At 39.3% G+C, this 17,597-nt stretch overlaps 1 protein-coding gene across 1 annotated transcript in view; it reads left to right on the forward strand.

Moving 5' to 3' along the window:
• The window catches only part of TAFA1 (TAFA chemokine like family member 1), a 216,261-nt gene that overhangs the window by 154,149 nt on the left and 44,515 nt on the right, over window positions 1-17,597 (forward strand). The gene's annotated exons all lie outside the window — the stretch shown is intronic.

Here is a 17,597-nt window from a genome sequence, read left to right on the forward strand (position 1 = left end):
GAGCCACCTCCTGCCCTTGGAGTGGTGGGGGAAAATAATCCATCTGGTGAAGCTGCAGAGGGTGATTTATTATGAAAAATTGGTTATTGGGGGAAAAAAAATGTCAGGGTGAAATAGGTGTGCCCAAACTGGTGACTACTGAAATGCTTGCTCCAGCACACCAGGATAAAAATGGGAAATGCTCTATTGAATACTAAGCTCTTGAATGTCCTCGTGACTATTTGAGATGTGGCTTCTGACAGATTCACATTTCCCCTTTTATCATCAATTTTAAAGCACCAGTGAAATCTAAAATGGTAGAGCCACATGATACGTTTGAGAGACAAGGAAATAGCTTTATATGAGCAAAAATTGTCGTGTAGGTGACCATACACAATAGAGAAAAACTCCTGAAGAGGCACAAAATGGAATGCAGAATAACTGTTATGTTTGCAGTCCTTTTGATGAATGAATGAATGCAGATACCCAAGAAATTTGTAAAATTGACGCAGAGAACAAGGTTTAAAATATTTAACAATACAGTGTATAATATATGTGAACAGTATGGCACACCAATAGTAATAGGGACACATAATAATACATGTATTTTTCTGGATCATTTGAACATTGTGAATTTCTCTAGGAATAAAACAGCTCCCAAAGGACTAGGAGCTGCTATTCCCCAGAAAATAAGTGTGTAGGCAGCCTATATTGCAGTTGTCCCATTTATGGGCTCCTTTACTGTTCCTTTGAAGCCCTTTGTGTTTCATCTGTCACAGGGAGTGCAGAGGAGATGATGGACAATTGTTCTGATCCAGTTTGGCAGTATTTGTGTTCCAGGTTTGTACATGTTTAAGGGCCATTTAGCAGTGAATCTGGGACGCTCAGAAATCTGAGGCTTTCTCAGGCACGTGGGAGATTCATCCTCAGCTTGGAGCCCAAGAACAAAGAAGTTTTGGAGAAGGTGTGGCTGGCAGCAGAAATCAAAGGCCTGGGGGATGTGCATGACAACTTTGACATTTCCTGCCTTGTTCTGTCCTGTAGCAGTGACTCTGGACAAGGCTCCTCAAGGCAAGCTGTCAGATGGTGAGGAAATAAATAAAAGTTTTGAGTGTGCTTGTGATGGCATTTCACAGCACAGGTTGGGGAAGGAACGTCAAAGCTGATGCGATTTGAATATAAAGAAAATACAGGAGATGGAGATTTTCCCTGGATAAGAGCAGGGAAAAAATGGAAATGCAAGACCTGCAACGGGATATGAAAGTCCCAATATATGATTTATGTTAGGAATATGTGTCCTAAATAGCTTGGTGATACTTTACAGTGGGTTACTATTTTCAGATGACTAGAAGAATGACCTCTGGGACGTTGGGACCATCTCTGGGAATATAAAAACAGCCATAATGGGTCAGGTCAGGAATCCAATCTTGTTTCCAGTAGCAGTTGCAGCACATGCTAAGGCAGAGCACAGGAGTGATAAACCAACAAGGAGAATTTCCCTCCAGACCTTTCCAGTTTTCAGCAGTTTGTGATGCAGGGATTGTGTTTAATAACCCCTAAAAGAATTTGCTTTTCTAAGTGCTTTGTGAGCTCATGGAAAGCTTTAATCTCATGTGCCTTGTCTGAGATTTTTACATTTTTTTTTTTTTGAACCTTCGACTTCATGTCCTGTCTTAACTCCTGGGTTTAACACTGGAAAACACAGTAAAAATTTGTATTTTCCTGACATCTCTCAGTACCCTCATTACTCATCACTCCAACCACCTCTCTTGCTCATCACTCCCAATAATGTTCTTCAGAAAGTCACTTTTACATTGGTTAGAAACATTTAAATTTTGTTCTTAACTGGCATTACTTCACTACCATATTAATTATTTTTTTTTACTGTTGGGTGTCAACGAGTTGCAGTTGACTTTTTTTGTCCTCTTCTATTCATTTTTTATTGCTATTTTACTGAGTTCTGTTAACAGATATTTATTGACTTCATTATTGGTTTGTAGTTTTTGGGGTTTTTTTTAATTGACAGCCAAAATTATTGGCAGGAGTGGAGTGATTAGGTTAAACCTAAATTTAATCTTTCTCCTAGAAGTTTCAGTGCAGTTTTGCACTTACCTTTTTCTTTGTGCTTTGTTCTGATGCCCAAGTGCTTCCTCTCCCTCTCCTGAGGATCAGGAGCAGAGCCATAAAGCCATGAGCAGTTGACTGGAAATCTGTATGTCAGAACCTGGCCAGAGGGAGCAGAGCCACCACCAGTCCATCATGCTGACAACCAGCTGATGAAATTCACAGCACTTTAAAAAGAATTTCTTACTGAGCGAGGGTCAGTGTGTGAGCAACAACAGCTGAGAGCTCATTTGTCTTGGGCATTGATGAAGTGAATATTTTCCATCTTCTGAAATATCATCCCATTTGAAGCAGCCACAGTCGGGAGTTTATTTAGGACACAAAACCTCCAACGTAAACATGGTTGAATCTTGGAAGAAAACTAACAGAGACAACAGCTTTGTGCCATTTCTTTTGTTTGTATAATTAATGTTCAACATTAAGTGCTCACTGGGCTGACACATCCATGGTACCAGCAAAGTAAATTCATTCAAATGCAAACAGTTTCTCTTGTATTGTTTCTGGAGCTATACGGTACATTTGTTCAGCTCCCTGGTAATACTTTAAAAGCTAATTAGTTTGCAAAGTAAACAGATATGCAAATATACATCAAGAAGTTCCAGTGTGTTGTCTCTGATGTTTTGGGTTGAAAAAACCCAAGAAGAGACAACCATGTCTTCACTGAATTACTGACAGCGCTGCGGTTTCTATTTCCTGTTGATTCTTTCTTTATCCAGACTAATTTTAAAACAGTTGAATACCGTACTTTAAATTGTGCAAATTTTCTGCTGAAGCAAGTCAACAAAACAGGGATAGTGGGGAGGAACCCACAAGTGCCCAGGTGGGACATTTATGCACAAAGATAACAGACTCCTTAGCCAGCTGATCTACACCAGCCAGGGATGACAGGCCTGAGACTGCTGTAGTGAAAACAGGAATGAACAAAGCAGGACAGGAGAATGGGAAACCTGTGGCAGCTCTGTCCTGTTGTGCCTCTTCCCAGCCCTGCTTGTGCTGGGACATCTCGGGGTCAAGGATTCCTTCCCTGGCTCTGTCTCTGCTGCAGTTCCTGACCAGGAGCTCCAGTGGTACAACCCAATCTCTCCTTTCTGCTCCTCACACCCTTATCCCAGCTGTGAATGGGCAGGTGCAGGAATTTGCTCTTCAGTAGTTGTTGGTTACCTCAAATATCTCAGTATTCAACTGTGCCATCAAAATATGCGTACTCAAATGCTCTCACCAGTTTTGCTTGGATTCAAGAGACCACAAGCTCAGCTTTGCTCCCTGCAAGTCTTCATAAGGATTTGGGAATACCAGATGCCAAGCTGCTGGTATTCCATGAGGCTGTTCCCTGGGCATAACCAGTGAGCAGGAGGACAAAGTTAAGGCCTTCCAAATCTAGCCAGAAACTTAGATTTTTTAAAATGATAAAACCATATACTTGACACTTAGATATAGAGTCAACAATGTCCAGTAACTTATCAAAGGTGGTAATCAGTGGTGATGATGATGATAATAATAACAACAACAATAACAGTAATAATAACAACAATAATAATTATTTTTATTATTTATTACCCTGATATACAGGAGCTCCTGGTTCACGTTTCTAAAGGAATAGTCAGCTTATAAAATCCATAGTCAAAAATTTATGCCAGGGGACCTCAATATTCTCTGACATGACAATTATTTAGGACTTAATGGTATCTCACTGAGTTAGAAAGTTTCTCACAAGACTGTTTGATGGTCTCAGAAAGTCCTGCCATTAGATTTTTGTTCCAGAATCATTAATTCACTATTCTGTCTCTCAGTATGACACTGTGCTTGCACATCCATCTCTTAGAATGGTCTTTTAGTCTAAAATTGTGGTTCCAGCATGGCTGAATGCTGTTTATTGATGTGAAACAAAAAAAAAAAAAAGTAAAAATCTGATCCTGAAAGTATTAACATATATATTCAGGTATTGAAAAGGTGGTTTGTCCTGCAGAGAGAATTATGATTTTTTAAATAAGAGAAGGGCTGTGATGCATGAGACTGTGAGGTGATTGCAATTTCAAAGGAGAAAAAGGGAAAAAAATAAACTTTCCAATTATTTTAGTAACCTTACTCACTTGATAGTGTGTAAATTATCATAATTTATTCAGATAAATTTGTGTAAGCGAAAGTATTTTCCTAAGTACATTAAATTTATCAGAAAAAAAAAAAAAAAAAGAATTTCTGTGAAGTTTCCTGAAGGTTTCTTTTTTTCGTGGTGATTGAAACAAACCCCACGTCCTAAAGCCATTATTGTAGCAACAAGGATTTTCTGGCTGCATTACTTGTTCACAGATGGTTAGCCTTTGACATGGCAATGAGATTGTTCACTTCTGCAAGATGTTAGCACAGATCAATAAGGAAACTGTCTTACAGAGGGAGCACCTGTTTGTCAACCCAGGCTGCCTTAAAGGTATTGCTGATATTACATTTTTGTTTGTTCAGTGAAAAGTCAGTAGTTTTTCTGGCTGCAGGGTTAAACTCCTTCTTTGTTAGTGTGCAGTTTGATAGGAGGAGGCTCCCACTGGAACGAGAGGGAAACACACATTTGCAGTGCTGGATAATTTGGTAAGTTGGGCTTGAAAATATGTTCCTTTACTCCATTTAGGACTGGGGCTATTGCAAGTGCTAGTTTAGTTTTCTGCCAAGCAAAAAAAAGCATCTTTTGGGTTTTAAAATAAATGTTTGAGAATGATTTTATCCGGCTTGTGGCTCACACGAAACAGGGCCTCTGCTAATTTATCAGTGATAGTAAAATATGTGTTACATGTCACAGAAGTACAAGGCTCATAATAAAAAGGATCAGAAAATTTTGAAGGCACAAGAAATAGAGTGTATCTAGGAAAAAAAGTGAGCTAATATACTTGGGGAAAAGAAATATTCAAGCATTAATGCTGGAAAATTGCCAGCTATTACAATTGGGCATGAAAAAAATAGGAAAGTGATGGCATTTTCTCCAAGAGCAGGAGGTAATAGTGTCTTTCCTTGTTGAGAACACTGCTGGGAAGCACAGAGCACCATTTCAATTAGATATGGCATTTCTCTTCCATCTCAGACTGTTGGCTGGATTTTCTATTGCAGAGCATCTGCCTCTGTTTCTACATCCTGTTTTTTATTCCTTGTCCATCCTCACAGTGCTGACGTGCCCAGGCAGTAATAAATACCAACGTATCTGGTAGTTCATACACTGGTGAGCAAATATTCTTGAAACTTTATTAACTTGTGCTGGTTGTCTATGTTTTAGTTAATAGTACTGAAGAGCTGAGTAGAGATAAATGCTGGATTGGGAAAATAGGGCAGATTTTCTCTCTTAAATGGAGATAATAATACTCATCCAATTTAGAGCACAGAATTTCTATCACTTCTAATAATAATGTAATTGTTATACAGTGGAATTTTAAAAGCATCAGTGATGTCAATGATGCTGAGAGGAGCTGTGGACATCAGTAAGGTGATGGGCACAGGCTCATGAAGAAAGATGAAGAGAAGCAGCAAATGCACAGCTTGTCTAAGTGGTGATAATGATGATGGGGGATGTGGTGACCATCTGAAACATATCTGACATCTGTAAATGTGGGACAGGGAATAGCTGTGTTCAGTTGGTCATAGCATCACAATTAGTGTTAATGAGGAAAACTGAGCAAAAGAAAACAGAACATTCTTCGTCTGTTCAGCCCAATGATAGATCCCATTAAACACTAGAATGGCACCTTCAAAGCATCCCCTGTTGCACCAGCAGAAGTCCAATTGCTTAAATAATGGGAAAATAAATTGAGCAAGATGCTCTTGAGTGTGTGGAGGGAAACATTTTGATACTGAGTAAAAACTGTGCAAGATGACCTCTTCTGCTTCTAATTAACAGCACACCATTAAGGAGAGTGGGCAGAGCTGTCCTATTTCTAGTTTACAGAGTTTTCTCATTTTTTTTTTTAATTTCTAATGAAAGCCCAGTTTATAGCCAACATTATCCAAAACTTTTAAGACTGGAAATAGAGGCAGGGGCCAGAACACTGGGGTCATTTCTCTGGTGGGGCTCACCTGGAGCTGGATCCTCATGAACACTGTGGGATGGCACTTAAACCTGAGCTCTCTGAAGCAAAACCTGGGGTCTCAGTGAAATGGGGCTTTTCCAACTAGCTCAAAAGTGGACTGAGCTGGACATAAATCAGGAGCTGAGGGAAGAAGGAGCCTTTGGAGGCAGAGCTGGAATTAGCCCAGGATGTGCAGCTCATCAAAGGGGCTGCTGCTCCTCAGGAAGCTGCAGGACATGCACAGGACACGTGCATTTATCTTCTTTCTTTTTGCATAATTTCCCTGGAATATATCTCTTGGATTATTTTGGAACAAAAGTTTTTTGGGTTTTTTTTATCCTGATGTAAAATGGTTTCTTTGTGACCATAAGAGACATAGTTCAAATAATTTCTTATTTCCTTCTTTGCCTGGACTTCAGCTTTTAAGACATTTTCCCCTATCTGGTGATGATGTGAGTGTGGTGTAATTTATTTGCTGTAGTACTATATAGGAAACGGGGAATCATTTGCTAAAAGTGTTTGAGTTATGTGAATTATAACACACACTGAAACAGGGATTTTATCTTGAATTGAAATTTGTTGACATTGGCCAGTGAAATGTCAATGTCTTTCATCAAAAATATTGTATTCTTTAAAGAAATCTGTTTTAAAAGCAACCTTTAATTGAAAAATTGGATTCCAAATTCTCTTAGATAGTGTTTGGATGAATACTGATCATCACCAAGGGTAAACAGGGGAGGAAAAAATGTGTTTTCTGCCCATCCTCTTAGGCTGTGCTAACTCCAGAGCTCCCTGCATACAGCCACTGTTTAACTAATAAAAAAAATAAATTAATATTAATTTCAAGCCAATGTTGCAATGTGTCACATGTTGCTTTCAAAGTAGGAAATTATTTGCTCACTAGACTTCCTGTATTTCCACTCGAGTATGCAGCCCTTTTTATCCACATTACAAAGGAGCAGAGTGAACTGAATTGCACACGTATTCAAAGGAGCAGCACAAATCTGAACAGCAGCCAGGTGATCAATTATTAGGAGGCAGTACTGCATTGTGTTGTTCATCAGGAGATCCCAGAGAGAAGAGAAAGAAATTGTCAGAGAGAGAAACATTCAATGCACTTGGAAAAAAGGTAAAGGGGAGGAGAGAGAGAGAGAGTGGGGAACCTGAATAAATCAGGGTTACAATTGTATGCAGAGAACTGGAGCAGAAAGAGCAAATCAAGGTGGCAGGAAATAAAATATTGTTCATCAAGAGGAATAGGGAGGAGAGAGGCATCAAAACATGGAGACTCATAAAAAAGCATCTCAGAATAGTGACTATGGAAAAATGCAGGAGCAGAGAGGTTTGGTAAGTGATTAAAGTAATATGGAGAAAGATAAAATCACTCAGACTTGCTTTGTTTGAGATGAACGTCACCAGAACAAAACCAAAAGAAGAAAATAAGAGGAGCCAAAAGTTATCATGAAATTAAATATTGCCACTTTCCTCTCCCTTAAAATTTCAGTGAGGAGGAGGCAACCACCCTCCCACTGAGGCTTCTCACAGAAGTGGCTGCATTGATGAGTTAAATTTTGAGAATAGTATGGTCTGAGTCCCACTGCATCCTCTGCTTCCCCCTCTTCCTCAGCCATAGTTTGGTCCTGACCAGAAGTAAAACAGCTCAATCATGCTTCAGTCTGGAGGGAATAGATCATTTTGAGGAGGAATCTTTTCACTTGCTAATTCATAACCACAGTAGAGTAGCCTTAAAGTTAAAATAGATTATTTTGAGAGAGAATCCCTTGACTTGTTAATTCATAACTGAGGTATAGTAGTCTGAAAGTTTAAATACTGCTGCTCACATACCCAGTCCCTAACATTTACTGAAGTGCTTGACTGTGCTTGAAGCTAAATAAGGTTCAGAAATGAGTGTGCTATAAATTCCTTAGGCTGGAGACTACCAGCTTCTTCTGCTATGGATAATGAATGCAGTGTAAAACGCTTTCCATGCAAGAACAACTGATTGCTTCTGAGCCTTTGGTCCCCTCCTCTGTCCTTCTGCACCATTGTGCAGCCAGTTCCTGGCAAAGAAATCCTTTTCTGCTCAAATGCAGGGCCAGCTGCTGGCGGTCACAGTATGAATAATTCTAGAAATATATGGGGTGGGATAATGGGCACACTTGTCCACTGAAAAATGCCTGGGAAGTGATTGCTTGGCATTGCTCAGCTGCTGCAGAGGACAGGATTTACTGCTACTGCTCATCACACACAGCACCTCACAGTGACTTTTGCTTGCACATGCTGTGACTTGCAGTCATTGTTTTCCCTCTTATGGATTTTGTGGGACATGGTCAACCCCCTAGATGAAAATGTTATTGCCATATGAAAAGTCAACTCAACCCATTGAAAACACCTCCACTTTGATCCCAGCCTGACACCTGAGTTTTATACATTGGCCAGATTTGTTTAGAACCATTCCTTCCTGTTATTTTATTTATTGCCATTGGTTGGAAGATTAATGCAGCTTCTGCACTGGTTATAATTCTCTCTATCAGTCTGTCTGTAGTATCTCTGCCATCCCAGCTCTTCATCACTGTGCATTCTTTATGGATCACATTACTTTCACCACTCCTTATCTAACTACCTCATAAAAGCACCTCACACATTTATAAAGCATGACAAGAGCATTACCATAAACTATGCTACTGTGCTCAGTAAACACATCATGGGCTCTCCATAGGCTAATCACCTTAGTGGATAAAATTATCTGGGGATGAATTTATCTGCAACCATCATATCAAAAGATGAACTGTATAGGGAGTTTGTTTAGCTTTTCCACAAGAATTTAAGACCCTTGAATCATTTTGTGATGACTCAAAACCTGGATTTGGAAGTTGTTTTTGCGGAGCTGCTTTGTAACCAGTGGATTATTTTATAAATATTTTTTTTTAAATCCTAAAAGTGTGACATTTGCATGTACCATATGAAAAATGCAAAGGGTGCATCATGAGCATAATAAGAAATTTTGAGCCTCTTTTAAGGTTGAAAGGAAAATTAATATGGTTTCCCAGTTTGGAGTAGTTTGGAGATTAAAGTATTCAATAAATGTATTAGGCAGTTTTAGAGATCTGGTGTTTGAGCAAAAGCGAGACTCTGGCAGGACCAATCTGTGCTTGCATAGTTGACATGGAATAATTTCTAAATCCTTTCTTAGTAACCACTCCTCATGCACATTTCTATATTCATTTCTCATCAGCAGCTCTGACTGAATCACTTATTCCTTATCAACTTAATTATTCCATCCAAAATGAGAGTAGTCCTATCCTCCTTTCGCTATGTGCTTTTCCTGAAACTTAACACTGATTCTTTGCATGGCTTTTACTGGCAGCATTTAGAACAACATTTTGAGCTTCCAAAAACAATATTCTGTGGATCACTCAAGATTTTATTGTGAGAGTATTTTCAGGCCTTATTCCACTTTGGATTTTCACTGTTCTCTGGCAAGGAGCTAGTGGTGTCGATATTGGAAATGTTCCTTTCTGTTCAGCAGCAGAAATGTACATTTCTCCACAGCTTTGATACCTAGAAAATTTGTTCTGGGGAAGAATTGTGCAGCTGCAAAGCAATGATCAGAATAGCACAGCAGGTCTTTTTAATCTCTAGTTTATACTGCTGCCTGCAGTTTAAGTTATAGAAGGAGCGGTGCTTCAATGCAGGCATATTACATCTATTTTGTCCAAACTCGTTTTTTTTATCCTCTCTGACATATCAAATATTAAATTTTCCAAACCACCCAAGTGACTAAGAGCATGATTTTTTTTTAAAGGTCCTTACAAGATTTTATGCTCAGCCTTACTGGCATACATCATTTAGACCAAGACATCCCATTTACAAGTGATATAGACCTCTAGGAGTGTCATATCTCACTGAAAGTCAGTGAAATTTAGAGTCATAATGCTTATTATTATTGATATGGAACTTCAGTTATTTCTCAAAAGTAACATTCTTCTCTTTCTGAATTAAGTCCTGCCTCTTCACACACATCTCTTAATGGCATTCCAGAGCTGTAAATCCCACCAAGACTTCTAATTTCTAACCTCCATTTCTCAAAGTTGCTGTAAGTTGGCCTCTCTTTGAAGCAAAAAAAATCTCATTAAAAGACTGAAGATCCCCACTAAGAGAACATTGGATTCTTGCCTGCCTCGTGAGTTACACGTCTGGGTTTTTTAGTTCATCAATACGGGAGTGCTGATAGTCCTTATTACAATTCCTTTGCCACTCTCCCCGTGACAAAAAAGCAATCAGTCCTGGGGGGAGTGGGAATGGCCCTGGCAGGGACAGCTCCACGCACAGGAGGTGGGGTTTTCTCATAGATCCTCTCATTGTGGGGGTATATTGTACACAGTCATGCAAAGTCCTGATTAGAACTACTCACAACCCTGCTGAAATAAGAACTGGGAGCAGATTCCTCATCAGCATTCCTCTCCAGCCCCCCTTGCCCTGTCGCCTTGCTGGTTATTCCTCTGCCTTTGGAGCTGCAATGTGCCAGGGGCAGGAGCTGCTAGAAGGCTGCCTTGTTGTTCTGGAGACCATTTTCCCTTTGATTCATCTGTAAGAGATTTTTAAAAAATTTTATTTTATTACTTTTTTTAATATGCATAAGAATAAGGTCCTGCACAAATTCCTCGGGAGATCAATTTGCAAGGCTCTTTAGTAGAAAAACCTATTCTCTGGTGTGTGTACATTGGTTTGATATGGAAATCCATAAGGCAGCCCAAGATCCAAGCACAGCTCACATGCTGGTGTGCTCTGGCTTTTCCTTGTGAATTCAAGAGTGGAACCCATACCATTTCTCCTGTACAGAAAATACGTATTTTTAATTTCTGTAAATAAACCAGTTTGTGAGGATCAGAGTCTATTCTGGGTGTAAGTAGAAGAATCTGTAAATCTCTCCAATAAAAAGCCTCCTGTGGCTGATGGCAGATAGCATTAGTGGAAAATTCTAAAAGACTACAAATCTTGGTGCTAATTAGAGCTTTGCATAGCCCTGCTTCCCCTATTATACTGAATTGGAAATAAAATACAAATGGAAAAAAAAAAAAGAAGTTAATGTTAAATTGAAATATTAACATTCTGCTGGACAAAATATTTTAAAGATATAATGTTTTTCTAGAAGTTCTTTTGTTATTCATTTTTTGCAGAAAAGTTTGATTTCAAAAAAATGGCCTTTTCAGTCAAGGTTACTCTTAGAAACGTAAGAGTTTCTAAGAGAAATAACAAGAGAAGCCTGTGAGAATGCACACTGCCCCTCTTAGCCCAGGAACTCTCACTCCAGAATCTGTCAGAACTTTGGCTGAGTGTGAAATGAATTTTCACAGGTAACTGACCTGCTTTGTCCAGCAACTCTTCTCCAGACTCTGACCAAGGGCCAGCACAAAGAGAGAAAATCTCATTATTTGTCTTACTCAAAAGGGGGTGTTGTGCCACGACCCAGGAGCTGGGGCCTCAGCCTACAGGAATGTTGCACCTCCAGGAGTGCTTTTTCGAGTGACCTGGGCATCAGAAAAACCTCAGGAGGGTTTTAAAGTTTAACACAAGGTGCATTTCCAAGGGAAAACAGATTTCACTGGCCATGGTCCTCTCCTTCTGGTCTTTTGTAGGGAAGCAGCAGTTTCTCTAAGGGGATACCCTGTGTCTCCAGAACCCTTTCCCAGCAACTGCATTCGGGAAAATAATATCCCAACCCAAAACTTAATGACCCACAGTGGGAGTCACTTATGTTTCTGCTGTTGCGTAGAGTCTTCCCAAAATGAAAATAATAATATAGGTCTTGCATAATGAACAATGAAATACTGAATATTAATGAAAATATAAATAGAAATTTAGGAAACAGACCACTGCAGTCTATTCTGATCCGCTGGGCTAAAAAAAAAGATCCACTCTGTATCAGGGGACTTGCAGAGCATGTGTGGAGCATTCTGAATTCCCATGGTTATGGTAATTCCATATATAAAGAATAGCTCATCAATTTATTTGTATCAGTTATCGTAATGGACACTCATTAAGTAAGGAGTTAGGTTATACTTAGGTCAGTTTTTTGATGATGCCTTTGTGTTACATCAGGTTTATGAGCCAAGTTCAGCTGCTTTGTGACTTCATTGAGGACAGTTAACCTTGACCTTGTGAAAATGAGTGAAAATCCTAAGCCTTCTCTGATTGCTCTGAAAATGCATCCTGCAAGCTTGATTCCTTTTCCTTCTGGAGCAGATACACAATGTCAGTGGATTATATGTAAAAGAAAAATTGGAGTGTAATTGCACTGTGGCTGTGAGGAGTCTTTTATTTGTTCACTTGTGAAGTGGCTCGTAGTGTAGCATGGGACTTTGTTTTTCCATCTGTTACATATTCCTGTCAGAAGCAGAAATGTTTCTTTGTAAGTTCCATAGTAGTGGCTTATTATTTCTTAAAGTAAAGTATAGTATTTTCCCCTGTGCACAGTGTAGTCTGTAGTTCTGGCACATTAGCTGGCATAAACATTTTGATTAAAGCTTATGAATGTATTAATTACACCTGGGAAGTTTCCAAAGCTTATTCAAACTGAAAACTCTTTAAACTGCAGCCCCCAAACTTGAATTCTTTATAGTAAATGTAAAAAAAAAAAAAAAAGCTGTCACCAGTTTTGTTTTTTTTTTTTTTTCCTTTTCTCTTGGATGTTTGTATAAAGACATAGGGTGGCAAGGGTGAAAATTTTTTTATCCATTAGTTTCTGGGAGCACTTTTTTCAGCAAGTCTACAAGTGTCTGAAGAATTTTTGCTGTCATGTTGTTAAACATTGGCTTGGAGTCTATAGAACTTAGATCCTCTTTTAAATTTTGTTTTTTCTCCTAGGTCTAGCAGCAGCAGCATCTTCATAAACTTAAGCATTTTCAGCATAACAAATGGGTCTATGACCTTAGCAGGACAATAGCACTGGCACTTAGACTGCCCACTTGAAGCTGTATAAATAAATAGAGTTACCACAAACCAGCTATTAGAACTAATGAACTGTCTGGAAATGTTGATAAAATTGGTCCATATGATTTCTTTTGCTTGTATTCCCGTGGTGAATTACCAGTGGTATAAGGGAGGCAGAATTTGGCACAATGTTGTTTGGGCACTGCTATTTTCTTTGCAAGCAGCACAACCAGGTTCTCACAACAACCTTCATCTGGATTAGGCTGTGAGGTGCATCTGCAATGAGCTCGAAGCAAATATAACAGAGGGTCTGAATTCTAAACTGACTGTGTGTATGACCCCGAGAAGAAAGGCACATCTTACCTGTCAGCTGTCTATGCCAGCCCCAAAGAGCCCAAGGAGCCTCACCAAAGCCCTGCTCTGCTCATGCATTCATGCACACATGCATTCATTATGAGTGACCTGCCCTAGGAAGGTCCATTAAGTGGAGCTCATTTCAAGCACAGATGGTCCTGAATAGCTTAATGTCTGTCTGGTGGCCAGAGTAAGTGAATTCTTGATGGTCTTAGACTTCTGATCACATACATGCAGCCAAGGAGGAAATGAAAACATGTTTATCATTTTGATAAACAACCTCTCTCATTGCTGCAGGATGCTCCATGTAACTCAGCAGAGTCAAATACTATTAAATTGTCATCACTGTCAAAGGGAGAACGTAGAAGTTTTGCTACCTGAGTCATAGTTAATGACTTGCACAATGTATAACACAAATCAGTAGTGCTGTTTGCCTTCTTTATGTTTGTTTACTGATAAGTTCAGGCTTGGCTGGAATGCACAGGCAAGTTATAATTTTGAAGTGCAAAATTTGCTTTTATTATTACCTCCTAGCTAGAAGTATAAAAAACAGAGATGACTAGGAGATGGCTTTTTTGGCTCCTGCCAGGCATGCACTCAGACCTTATAGGTGATTAGATATATTAAATCACAGCCTCCCACAGCAGACTCATACTCATGGTAAATTATTTCACTCTGTGGTATGTAAACTCAGGGTGGCTTTATAACAGAGACAAAAATGAGCATTATTTCAGGAGTTTAGTACCCTCCAATTAGAACCAAACAAAACTAACTAACAGTTGTCCTGGTTTTATGGCAAGAATGATATATTAGTTCTACACTTTTCTATTTTAAGTCTGTGCAGAACAAGGATTTCTGGAACATTTTCAGCAGGCCAGAATCCTCCCTGGCAGGCAGTTCTGTCCCTCTTGCTTTGGCCACATTTCCTTCATGTAAAGCTGAGAGCCTCCTGTGAGCTGAATGCTCAGAAAGGATCAGCTGCTCACACTATCAGGTCCTGCTAATGTTTGGTGTGAAGAAGATATAAAGTCATGACAGGACATTTTCATTCATCCTTGAACCTTCTTGAAGGAAGATCAATGCTCTTCCTGATCTGCAAGTTCTAATTCCATTTCTAATCTTCTGATTTTCTTGGGGCAGAAGGGAATTATTAGGGAAAAAAAAAAAAAAAAAAAAGCCAGGTGTATAAAACAGCCACTTCATGAAATACAACTGTCAACGTAACATTCAGGAGATGCTTATTTTGAGGATTTTTAGGCCCCTTTCCTTTCCTTTTAAAATCAATGGCCAATCCTCTATTGACTTGAATGAGTTGGATGAGGCTGTTGTTGTGGAATCAAAGCCAGAAGCTACTGTAGCTCAATAGACCATAAACTTCCAAAAACAGAGACATTTGTGAGGTTTATGACAAGGATGCAAACTTTTGCTGCACTGGCAGCCTATCAGGGCAATAATTCACTTTTTATTTCAGGACTCCCAGCCATGTAATATCGTGCCAGGTCTTCCTATAATCCAGATGAACCATTGAGAAAATAATGGTTCATGGCTCGGGAAAGTCATCAGATATTGAATTAGAGAATTTCTTGGTGCTCTCCAGCCCCCTCCCCCCAAAAGAAGAAAGCTGGAAATAAAGCATTAAAATCACAGAATGCAAAGTTATTTCACATATCCATCTGAACACATTGAGTGGTTTCCAGTGGAAATTGAAGGTGGTTTCTTGCTCCTCTCCTCACTCAATTAATTTCCTCATTTATGCAGCTGAAGCAGATTTAAATAGAACCACCCACCCTCAATGTATTTGTGGTGTATGCTTCTGTGAATGGTGTAGTAAGGAATATGCTTTTTCAATGAGTGTTTTGTTTTTTTTTTTCTGTTCTCCCTGTGTCCATTTATATCTGTCTCTATCCCATGTTGTATATGGCCATGTAAAAGTCTCAATGTACATGCATGGTTGGTAAAATTCACACCAGCAAAATACATTGCATGCAATGCTGCCTAGTAGGGCATCCATAGGTTAAACATGCTTTAATGCAAATATCTTATCCCACTTAGCAGATTTTTCAGGAAAAAAGCCTGTATAACACACAGAATTTTCTCCATGTGAGGTGGATTTTTTTCTTCTCTGTCAGCATTGGAAGGGGTCTTTCTATGATTATAATAATTATTAATATGTGCATACTTTTAAAGACCATGTAGATAAAACTTTCAATTAATGTATTTAACTGTCTAGCAGTTTTTCATTGCTTTTACTTTCATTATGTTTTGCCACTCCTAAACAACTACACATTTGGAGCTAAATTCTTTACTGCTGCAGCAACTTGAGTGTCCACATAACAATTAAGGGTGTTATAAAGCTCTTCCAGCACAACCCATTATTTTGAATAGATAACCAAATAAGCAAGACTAGGTTATGTGGTTCTTAGTACTCATACAGCAAATTTATAGAGAAAATTAAGCATTTAGGTTATTCACAGATATTTTTCCACACAGTCTATGTAATCTAAAATTAGAAATGCTTATTACTGTGTACATTATCTTTATTGTTGAAATTGCAATCAATAAAATCACAAATCTCTCTTCTCCTAGGTCATGACCATAAGATGGATTAAACCAATGAGAATCTTTTCATTGCTTTCAATATGACTTGGATAGGGGAACAGGGAGTTTGTGTGAAGGATTACTTCATAGAAAATGCAAGCATTTGGGGCTGAGTTGATTATCACAATTCCTCTTACTCCTCAGAGACACTTCAAAGGCCGTTTGTCAGAGGATGACTCTCTGAATTGTTGGGATCTCTCTTTTTTGACACCTATTGGCTTTCAAAAAGCTCGTGTCAGCAGGCCAAACACGCCTAACAACTGAGAGGTGCAGCACAATGTCTCTCCAGATGATCTCAATATTTACTACAGAGTTAATCTCTTGCTTACAAACTCCACCATATGATACCACCACATCACCAACATCAGGAAAGGCAGAATCCTCCCTGCCCAGCTAAAAATGGCACATTTGTAGAAACCCCAGGACTCACTCCTGGCAGGGAGATGCCACTGGACTCCCAGATCTCTACCAAAACCCCTTTTTCACAGCCAGACATGGACCAGTGTCTCCACACTCCTCCTGGCCACACAGCACAGTGTCAAAAGCTCTTAATATTCTTGAAAAAGAGTGAAAGACAAAGACATGAGTAATGTGGTTCATGCTGCAGTGAAAGCACTGTGCACTTAGCAATTCTTAATGGCATGAAAAAATAATGGTTTTCTAGAAAATCTTGCACATCCTTCCCTTTAGTGGGCAGCACATGAGGTTTTGTAACCAAGCTGAGACAAACCCTGCCAGATTCATGCTGCAAATTTCATAAAGTAGCCAAAAATCTGTGGGGAACAGCCTGGCACCATTAAACACTCAGTGATTACTGAGTTAAATGCAGTCTGAAGTGAGGAATGGAGAAATTACCTGGGCAGGGCATTAACCCACTGTGGTGTTTGTCTCCTTGCCCTGCAGAGCTGAGGTGAAGGGGAATGGCACACCTGGCACTCCATTTCTGTGCTCAGCATATGGCACAAACACCAAGCACTCACAAGCCCAAAGCCACCGTGGATCTGTCGATCACTCCTCTGTGCCCTCCTTCTAATAAAACTATTGCAAATGTTCATAAAGAACAATTAGGGAGAAGCCTAATTAAGCCTGGTGATCTCATGCACAATGGGAATGTTTCCTGCCTTAAAATTACCGATTTGGTGAGTGGGAGAGCAAAGGGAAGTGATGTTGGGCCACCCTGTAATCTGGAGAGCCTCATTGTCGTTCCCTAAGGGCTGAGTACTAGCAGAGAATCAAATATTTGGAGAAAAATCTTATTTCTAGATGGATTCCCTTAGTCTCTGTCCTTGTAGGAGAAAATATTTGGGGAAAAGGCCTCCAATATTACAAGCATAAAACAAGCCAACAGTTGTTGCACATTTTCTGTAGTGTTTCACCTACATTTCTTCAGGCCCAGACATTGACAACATTATTTTTAGTCCAAAAGTTATGTGGATGTCATAGAAACTTCTAAAATAAGAAAGACAAGGGACACTTATCTACATTTTCTATTAAAAATGTAGTATAGCAGTACCTTCCTTATTCAGGAGCACACAAAAAGAAATAAAACTGTAATTCCACCTGTAG

This window comes from Zosterops lateralis, assembly GCF_965231275.1.
Source record: "Zosterops lateralis genome assembly, chromosome: 11".
Classification (NCBI taxonomy): domain Eukaryota; kingdom Metazoa; phylum Chordata; class Aves; order Passeriformes; family Zosteropidae; genus Zosterops; species Zosterops lateralis.